This window comes from Tupaia chinensis, unplaced genomic scaffold (genome assembly GCF_000334495.1).
Source record: "Tupaia chinensis unplaced genomic scaffold, TupChi_1.0 Scaffold147218_1, whole genome shotgun sequence".
NCBI lineage: Eukaryota > Metazoa > Chordata > Mammalia > Scandentia > Tupaiidae > Tupaia > Tupaia belangeri.
The window spans coordinates 1,144,145-1,154,166 of NW_006207069.1; the positions used below are offsets into that span (position 1 = coordinate 1,144,145).

A 10,022-nucleotide genomic window follows, 5' to 3' on the forward strand; every position below is an offset into this window, starting at 1 on the left:
CTGTTCAGAATGGGCCTTGCTTTCCAAATTGGCAAGTAATGGTATTTTTTTTTTCCTTTAGAACTATTTTATTAAATCATAAATATACATCAGTTTCTTAACGCTATACACGCACTTAAATTGCTTAAAGGAAAAATATTATGTCTTATTACAGCATGATTCTGCCTAGTAGCTTTCCAAAACTTTGAGAAAAATCTTAAAAAAAGGTTTCACATGTCACCTGAAATTTACAAAGTTACAAAGACCACTAGAAAGAAACAACAATCAAAAAGCTAAGAAACTGTCTCAAAGGCTTTTTTTGTTTTCTTTTAACAATTCTTCCTCCACAGTAAGCTAACCATTACTAAATAATCCAATCCATTCACAAAATAGCTCTCTGCATCGGCTCTGGTGTCTTCTGCCATATCACTGCATATTTAGCATGACTGAGATAAGAGTTTCCTTAACATTGTTATTTCGATAACCTGAAGCTGTTCTGTTACCTCTGGGCTCTCATCCTCTCCTATTTATACAGCCCATGGCAAAGAAGCAGCTCAATATAGGCTCCTCCCACCACAGCCCCTACTTCCTCCACTGCCTCCTGGAGCATGTTTCCTCCACCATATGGTCCCCCCATGTTCCTGCTACTATCTAAGTTTCCACTCTTCATTGGCCCATAGTTAAAAGGTTGCTGGTTATAGTTTCCAAAATCATTGTAATTTCCACTTCCATAATTTCCTCCTCCATAGTTGTCATAACCACCTCCATAGCCCCCACCCTGGTTGTTATATCCAGGTCCTCCACCATCATATTCTCCTCTTCCTCCTCCATAACCAGGGCTACCTCCAAAATTGCCATCTCCAGGTCTGCCTCCATACCCTTTATAGCCATTCCCAAATCCAGGTCAACTTCCATACCCATCAGATCCTTCTCCACAGTTACTTCCTGGTCCTGGTCCAAAATTTCCACCACCGTGTGAATCTCCAAAACTGAAATAGCCTCCTCTACCACTCCTAGAACTTTAGACTTCCTTCATTTCTTGTCTAGACAAAGCCATTCTTACTTCTGCATTATGTCCATTGATATTATGGTATTTCTGCAAAACAATTTTATACACAGGATCATGGTCATCAAAAGTAACAAAGCCAAAGCCTCTTTTCTTTCCAAATTGCCTTTCAGAAATTACCTCATTGGTATAAATTTTTCCATATTCCTCAAAATAATCTCTAAGTTGATGTTCCTCCATATCTTCTTTAATTCTACCAATTACTTCTTTACAGTTACATGAGCCTCTTGTTTTCCAGACTCCTCTCTTGCCACAGAACATTTGGGCTTGACAACTCTCCCATCAGTTGAATGAGGTCTTACAGTCATGGCAGCATCAACCTCAGCCATGGATGAGAAAGTCACAAAAGCAAATCCTCTTGGGACCAGCAGTTAGCGTAATAGCTATGTCGCTGGACTCCCACGTAGTAGATCGTGGTTCTAGTGCCGGACCCGGTGGCTTCAACTCACGCCAGGTGCGTGTGCGTGCGTGCCCAAGATCCCAAGGGGAGAATGGAGGAGAAAGGATTGCGGGCATGGTCATCCCCCTGGGGGGTGATTTCTCGCTTTCTGTCTCTCTGTCTCTCTCTGTCTGTCTGGCGAGCGCACTCACCATATAGAAAAAAAACAAAAAACAAAAAACAAACAAACAAAAAACCTCTCCAAAAAAAAAGCAAATCCTCTTGATCTTTTGCTTGCAGGATCCCTCATTACCACACAGTCTGTAAACTTCGGTAGTAGTTCCTCAAACTTTCTTCTGTGGTTTCAAAGCTTACGCCACCAATAAAGAGTTCACAGAACTGTTCCTTTTTTTCTCTTTTTCCTTTCCAAAGGAACAGTTTCTAAAGTTTTCTCCATCACAGACTCAGTTGCTTCAGCCGGATTTCCTGCAGCTGAGTGAGATGAGAGATTGATGCGGATGAATGCGAGCTAGACTCGTCCTGGCGTTGTAGTGAGAACTACCGCCATTCAAGAAACAATGCCACCAGGAGTAACTCCACAGGGACCCGGCACTGCTGCCACTGCCACTGCCACTGCAGCCACTGTCTCTTTTCTAAAACCTTCCCCAAGTAAGGGTATTCTGTGACTGATTCTTTGATCATTCTTACAAATTGTTAATTTTCAGTTTGTTCAGCTTTTTCTTGTAAGAATGGTACTTACAACTTTCAACTGCCTCACATGTCAGAGCTGACATTGAAAATGCCCTGTTGGGATGCATTAAATTGTTATCTTCGGACCTAACCCTATACGTCTTCTTGTGTGAACACACACATTTGCATCAGACTCTCAGGTAACTTGGGGGGATTTTCTAATTCAAGCTCTGCTTTCTGTTTAGCGTAGACAACCAGCCGCTGCTCACTGAACATATTTGGATGTCAAAACGTACTTGCACTTCACTTTTCCAGTGCTTAGAATGTGCTACTCTACCAGTCAGACTCCCACTCTCCATCCATTTCCAGCTCCACTGTGTAATTTACTCTGAATCCCCAGAAAGAAGTTGAGTTGCCTGAATTTATAATCTGAACATGCAGGCTTCTCTTTTAGCACTTAGAAGTAGTATTACTCCTATTTTTACACACCTGTCACCCAACCAGAATCTATCTCTTGAAAACAAGAAATTAGATCTATGTATTTAACAGATTTCTTAAGAATCCGCCAGTGACATTCGATTAAATTGACTCAATGGCACTGCAAGGAGGAATTGAGACAGAGCAACACCACGAGAGGGAAGTATTAGTACAGAGAACACGAAAAGTAAGAAGCACCTTCATGGTTATTTTATTCATGGATATAGACATGAAATTTAGATGTAAGCTATCAATGAAGAAGAATCTCTTATTCTCTTTTTGTTTTTTAAGAGAGATTTTTGCTATAGGGCATGAGCGTTTGCCAGAGACAGTAAAACAGAAAGCAAGAAATCACTCCCTTAGGGGATGGACGCACAGCAATCCCTTCTCCTCCAGTCTCCTCTCAGAGATTTTAGGCACGCATACATGCACACACACCCAGGTTGAGTTTCAAGCTCTTGGGTCTAGGACTTGACCACAGTCGATCATGTGGAAATTCAGCGAGGTAACCATTATGCCACCTGCTGGTCCTGAGAATCTCTTATTCTTAATGGTGTGTGTTGTGAAATAAGAGATGGAAGAGTTTACATGACCCCAAGGTCAAGCTAGACAACATTATATTGAAAGTAAGGTGAGCAGAAAGAATTGTTATATGGATGTTTGTTTTGTGACAGATGATATATTTGAGGTCATACTTGTGACAAAGGTGCAGCCAGCTGTTTGAATTATTGGAGCCTAAAGACTGAAATCTAGATTGAGGTTTATAACATGATAGAAGCAAAAGGTTTATTGGGTTACAAATAATAGGTGGACATGACATGGGTGAAAAGGAAATAGTGAAAAGAAAAGAGCTATTTGGGATGTATTCATTGAGTTGAAGAGAATTTGATAAAGATGATAAAGAATGCAATGTCATCAATGTTACTAGGCAGGGATACTATAAGAAAGAACATTGTTAATAGAAACAATGCAGCATAATTTGAAAATTAAATGTTTTAATTATTTATTTTACTACTTCTTCTTATTAATTTTTTTAAGTTTGCTATTGGGCCCATGTGTTCACCAGAGAGGGAGAGAAGAAGGGAAAGTAAGAAAGCAAGCCATTAGATCTGGGACTTGAAAGGCAGTTGACCATGAGTGAGGCAAGCACTAACTCCTCCTACACCACCTGCTGGCCCCAAAAATTAAATTTTGAAAAGCAGATGTTGTAATAGTTATGTTCCCACATGGCTGACTGTGGTTCAAGTCCTGGTTCCAGCAGCTTAAAACTCACACTAGGCCCCTGTGTGTTTGTGCCCAAATCCCGAGAGGAGAATGGAGGAGAAAAGATGGTGGCATGACCAGATGCCCTGGGGGATGATTTCTCACTTTCTTTCTGTCTCTCTAGTGATCCACATGCCCTATAGCAAAAATCTCTCTTTAAAAAAAAAAAAAAAAGAATAAGATTGCAATAAAAAAATTAGAAACCTACAGAGTAAGTAAATATACAAAGAGAGGTGAATTTTCTTTCAGTGTGTTTTTCTGTTCGGATAGTGTAAAAGAGGAACCAAATGATTTGGGGTCTTAAAAATGAGCTGATCGTTCTATTAGTTATTGAGAACTATTTGTCATTATAATATCTAATTCTTAGAATTAAAAAAACAAAAATCAATCATTTCAAACTTTCATCTCCTTTTAAATTTAGCTATCTTCTGTATTCTCATGGATGTAGTCAAATTATAATCCAGTTAAAATAAACTAAAGTTTAAATGAGATTGCTTTGGACAGGCTCCACTTCAGTTTGACTAGTTTTCCTATAGAAAGGAAAAATTTAACAGAGACATTCATAAAAGGAGGACAGTGTGTAAAGATGAAGGCAGAGACTGGGGTGAAGCTCTATAAGCCAATAACCACCAGAGTCCCAGCAAACCACAAAAGCTAAGGGAGAAACATGAAATGAACTCTTCTTCATGATTCTCATGAAAAACCCACCCTGCCAGTACCTTGGTCTTGTACTTCTAGCTTCCAGAACTATAAAATAATCAATTTCTGTTTTTGGAGCCACCTAGACTATATTGCTTGTTAAGGCAGCCTTAGAAAACTAATTCAGATTTTGGTACCAGACATGAGGAACTGCTATAACGAATACTTAAAAATCTGAGAGGCTCTAGAATTGGATAATGGATAGAGGTTGTGAGAGTTTTTGAGGTGCATAATTTGAGAAAATCTAGACTTCCTGAAAGAGCCCAGGCAGTAGTTGCAAAAACATAGATGTGGGCCCAGCTGCAGCGGCACAGGCAGTAGAGGCACCGTTATGTGAGGCTGAAGACCATGTGGGAAGGTTTTAGGGTTGCATCCCAGGGTCATGTTCTGGGTCTGTCTCAACACGCTAGAGATGGCTGCCATACTGGCTGGGTTCAGGGGATGGGGGAAGAGCACAGCATGAAGACCCTTCAGGGTCAGTCTCTCAGGAAATAAGTGAATAAATCTAAGAAATATGGATGTTCAAGGAGATTCTGATGAAGGCTCAGAAGGAAAAGAGGAGCACTATAGAGAAAGGTTTTATCATCTTATAGGATACACATATTAGTCTGAAAAGAATGTTGCTAGAAATATGTATGTTCAAGGTGATTTTGGTGAGGTTTCCTGTATTATTGGGAACTGGAAGAAAAACTTTTTTTCTCTGAAGAAACATAGGACTGTTGAATTGTGTTCTGTGCTATGGAAAATAAAATTAGTAAGTGGGACACTGGACTACTGAGATGAAATTTTTTCTAAGTAAAAAAGTCATGGTGTGGCTTCACCTTGGGACTTACAGTAAAATGTGAGAGGAGAGAAAGAAATTGAAGAAGGGGATTGCTAAAGTAAATACCAGCATGATGATTTAGAAGATTTCAGCTTATTCAGGTAGGAAACTCTTGAAACAAAGTCAAAGACATAGCTGAACAACAGTTTGTTGAAGACTTTAGGTGTGTCATGCATAGATTTAATCAATCTCCCTGTTGAAACCAGGACCAGAGACACAGTTATCCAGGGAAGATCTGTGGGGGCCCCTCTGGTGTGATAACTTGAACCTCTGTGAATCACAGGAGAGGCCAACGAGATTTTTAAGGATTTTGTACTAACAGATGCCTTGCCAGACTGGGCTGACAGAATCAGATACTTGATGAAATGAAAGAGGAATGATTTTGAGGAGACAGAGCCAGCAAAGTACAAATAATTTTGAGAGCAGAGCTGTGGATCAAGAGAGCAGAGCTACCTCCTTCATGTTCCAGAAAGCAGGCTTTCTCCCAGGAAGAGGTATAACGGGGTACAGGCTGTAACCTAGATCTTGGCGGGCAAAGCTGCCTTCCTAGTGAGCCGAGGAGACAAGAGTATCATTAAGCCTGAATAATCATTCTGAAGTCTTGTAACCCAATGAACACTTTCCAATCTGGTTTTGGACTTTCTTGTGATATATGCTTTCTTTTTTTTTTTTTTTTTTAAGTCTGACTTTTTAAGTTTATATCTACTTGTTTTTTGAAAAGGGGAGAGAGAGAGGGAGGAAGGAAAGAGAAGGGAGGAAAAGAGTGACACAGGCACACCAAAAAGGGTCTTCATGCTCCAATTTACCCCCATGCAGCCAGCCAAGCCACAGGCATGACTGCCTGCCATGTATAGAGACACTTCTGGGTTTGAACCTGGGACTTTCCTGTGTGGCCGTCCCAGCATCCCAGAGCATTATGCTATTGCTGTGCCACCAATTGGCCTGTGACCCTGTTTTGTTTGTTTGTTTTCCACTCCTCTTCTAATTTTCCACTTTTAGAAATGCAAAACATCTGCTTTTACGAGTGCATTTGGAAAGCAGATTCCTTGAGGGACAGCAGTTTTCTGCTAGAGAAGTCATGCCTGAATCTCACCTGTGCCTAATCTAGATGAATCCAGAGTGGATGCTGGAATGACTTATGACCCTCAGGGGGTGTTGAAGTGTGGTGAATACATTTTGCACGTGGAAAGATTAGGAATTTGGGAGAGCTAAGGTGAATTGTTATAGGTTGACTCATGCCACCCTAAAATTCACATGTTGAAGTCCTAATCCCAGTTCTGTATGTGATCTTACTTACATGTACAATCATTTCAGAAGGAATCAAGTGAAAACAAAGTGATAAAGGTGAACTCTAATCCAATGTGACTGATATTATTTTACAAAGGGGAATTTTGAACATACACATGCCATAGGTAGACCATGCAAACTTGAGGCAAAGATTGGGGTGATACCCCACAAATCAGTGAATAGCCAGGATCTGGGGGAGAGGCATGGAAACATTCTTCACAGTCCTCAGGGAGAATGAGACCAACCAACATCTTCACCCTGAACTTCAGTGTCCGTAACTATGAAAGTACACTCTTGTAGTTTGAACCCTCCAGTTTGTTATAGTTTATAACAGCACCTAGAAAACTAACACAGTGATGCATGGGGGGAAAAGAAAAACCTATCCTTTCTTCAAGAAATACAAAAAATTCTAAAATGTATACAACTTTAGTTAGCAATTTAAATGTTACCTCTAGCTTCTTTTTTTTTTTTTTTTTGGAGAGGTTTTCGCTATAGGGCGCGTGCGCTCGCCAGACAGACAGAGAGAGACATAGAGACAGAAAGCAAGAAATCACCCCCCAGGGGGGACGGTCACACTGCGATCCCTTCTCCTCCGTTCTCCTCTCGGGATCTTGGGCACGCACGCACACGCGCCCGGCGTGAGATTTAAGCCACCCGGTCCGAGACGCGAACCGCGGTCGACTACGTGGGAGTCCAGCGACATAGCCATTACGCTAACTGCTGGTTCCCTAGCTTCTTTTTGATATATCAGAGATGGCTATATATTTGTGAAGCATTCTAATAACATTGAACTAGTATGCCATTTTTAAATAAAAGCTATTTTTTCATGTATAAAATCTGAAAATTTCAGAACTGCAGGTAAAATGGATGAACATCATCATACTGAAATATTTTTCATATTCATCTGATAAATATCTTCATTTTTCATCAGCATATACTATTGAAATTACCCTACATGATTAATCTTTGCAAATCTTTATAATTTTTGTAATATATATGTCTATATATACATATATATATATATACACACACACACACATATATATACATATACACATATATATATGTTAAAAACAGTCTTATATCTCATGAGCGCTGATACTAAGTTCATTTATTTGTTATTTTGTTTTGTTCTCAACTTATTTTGCACCAAAGCTAGTTTTGGGCTACTTTTAAATCTCATCTCTGCCCATTTTTCTCCTAGCACTGATTATAACTTGGTGTCATTAATACGAGTCACAGGATGAAGGTGACTTCCTCATCTACTGGATAATTTTTTTAGTCAATATTCTTTAGGAATTTCTTCACATGTAATATATGGTGCTTTCATTATTAAAATTCATTCAAAGTAGGGATAGTCTAATCCCTGAAAGAATTGTCTGTTTTATTTAATTAACGGTCCTAGAGGGACTATACATATCCTCAACCCCTACCCTCTTCAGAACTTGGTATGGTTATCTGAATATTGCTTTAGTTTTATTTGGTTTCTTTTGGTGATTAAGATGTCTGGGTCACAACTGATGAGTCTATGTATTGATTTCTGACACTATTATGAACTCTTTCTATGGCCCATTGTCACTCCACATTATCAGTGTACTTAAAGGAACATAAAATTACATTTGTTCTTATCTTAGACCAGGAAAAAAGTAAATTCTGCAACCTTAGACCTCTTTTATTCCCCAAAACAAAATAAAATTACATGACTAAGTTTTTCAATGAAATAACAGACCCTATAATTTTCCAGGCTATTTTTTCTGCTCAATTTTGTAGAGAAAAAGGAAAATCATGAAATTTTTATTCTTGAAGTAATTTAGAGCTTCCAAGATAACACCTGGTATGAGACACTTGAAAGAACTTCGTAAGATTTTTCATGGTAGTATAGATGCTCTCTGGAGAAATGTAAAAAGGACGGGGACTGTCAATATTAACTTGATCAAACCATAACTGTCACAGTCTGCATGGAAGCCATTCTGCTTATCTTAGCCCACTCCCTTTAGTGTTTTTTCCTGGCCTGCTCTTCTGAAACTTCTACTTCAAAAAAATTTTTTTTGGAGAGGTTTTTGCTATAGGGTGCATGTGCTCATAAGACAGAGAGAAACGGAGAGACAGAAAGCAAGAAATCACCCCCACAGGGGCGAAGGCCATGCCGCAATCCCTCCTCCTCCATTCAACTCTCGGGATCTTGGGCATGCACGCATCCGCGCCCGGTGTGGAAACTAGAACTTTTCAGGACACCATATGTTCTCTCATTTGTCACATACAAGGATTCCTTCTTGAGCTTCATTTGTGGGCACTCTCTTCTGTAGCGTTTCTAACAATCTGTAAACTGATATCCGGGCTCTTAACTGTCCTGTTTTTTCCTCCAGCTTCTCTCTCCAGGTGAAGCCATTGTGGTCCATGGGTCCGAGCAGCGTCTGCTGACTCTGAACCTTTGTCTCCAGTCTTGACTCCATTGTACATTCTGATGTGTACACAAGGGGGTTTCAAATGAACCGCATTTGTGACAATGAAAATAACCTGTGAATTTACTTTGGTGCAACCATGTGAAATTCAGGCATGGTATTGTTTTTTCTATAATACACTTTTTCCTTGAACTTTGTGAAGATCCCGAGTATCTGACAGTTTACTCATCATCTCCATTTGATTTCATTTGGAGCAGTCATCTGAAACGCAGCATGTCACAATAAAAATCTTAATTTCCCCTTTTCCACATGAAGTGGTTCCACTCTGCGCCTAATCCGTTAATGGCATCAGTATTCGTTCTGTTTTTCAACATAAGTTGAATCCTTGATTTCACCTTCACTCACCACTCACAGCTTCCATACCCTTATCAACTATTTGCATATCAACACAATAACTTATAGACTGTCCAGCATTCTCCACAGAAACAGAACCATCAGGAGATGTCAGTCTGTGTCTATGTATCTATCCATTCTTTTACACATGTGTGCACATACCCATACACACACATATACATGAGAGGGAGAGAGAAAGAAAAGGAGAGAGATTATTTTAGGAAATTGGTTCACTCAATTAATTGTAGGAGCTGGAAAGTCTGATCCAGCTCCTACAAACTGGCACACTGGAAATTTTAGAAAGATCAGACATTGCAATCTTGATCAAAAAGCATTCCAGAGACAGACTTCCTTTCTCTTCCTCAGTCTTCAGTCTTTCCTGTAAAGGCCTTCAGTTAATAAATGAGGCCTGCCAACATGGTTAAGAACAATCTGCTTTGCTCAAAGTCTGTTGATATTAATAGTGACTTGAAGACTGGTATTTGACCAAACAACTGGACATCCTACCCTTGCCAATTTGACACAAGTTGACATATAAAATTAACCATGACAATTTACTCAAAC

General features: G+C 39.6%; 1 pseudogene; it reads right to left on the reverse strand.

The window, feature by feature from the left end:
• Positions 1-378: 378 nt before the first annotated feature.
• On the reverse strand, positions 379-1,881 carry LOC102500049 (heterogeneous nuclear ribonucleoproteins A2/B1-like; annotated as a pseudogene).
• Between the last annotated feature and the right edge of the window lie 8,141 nt (positions 1,882-10,022).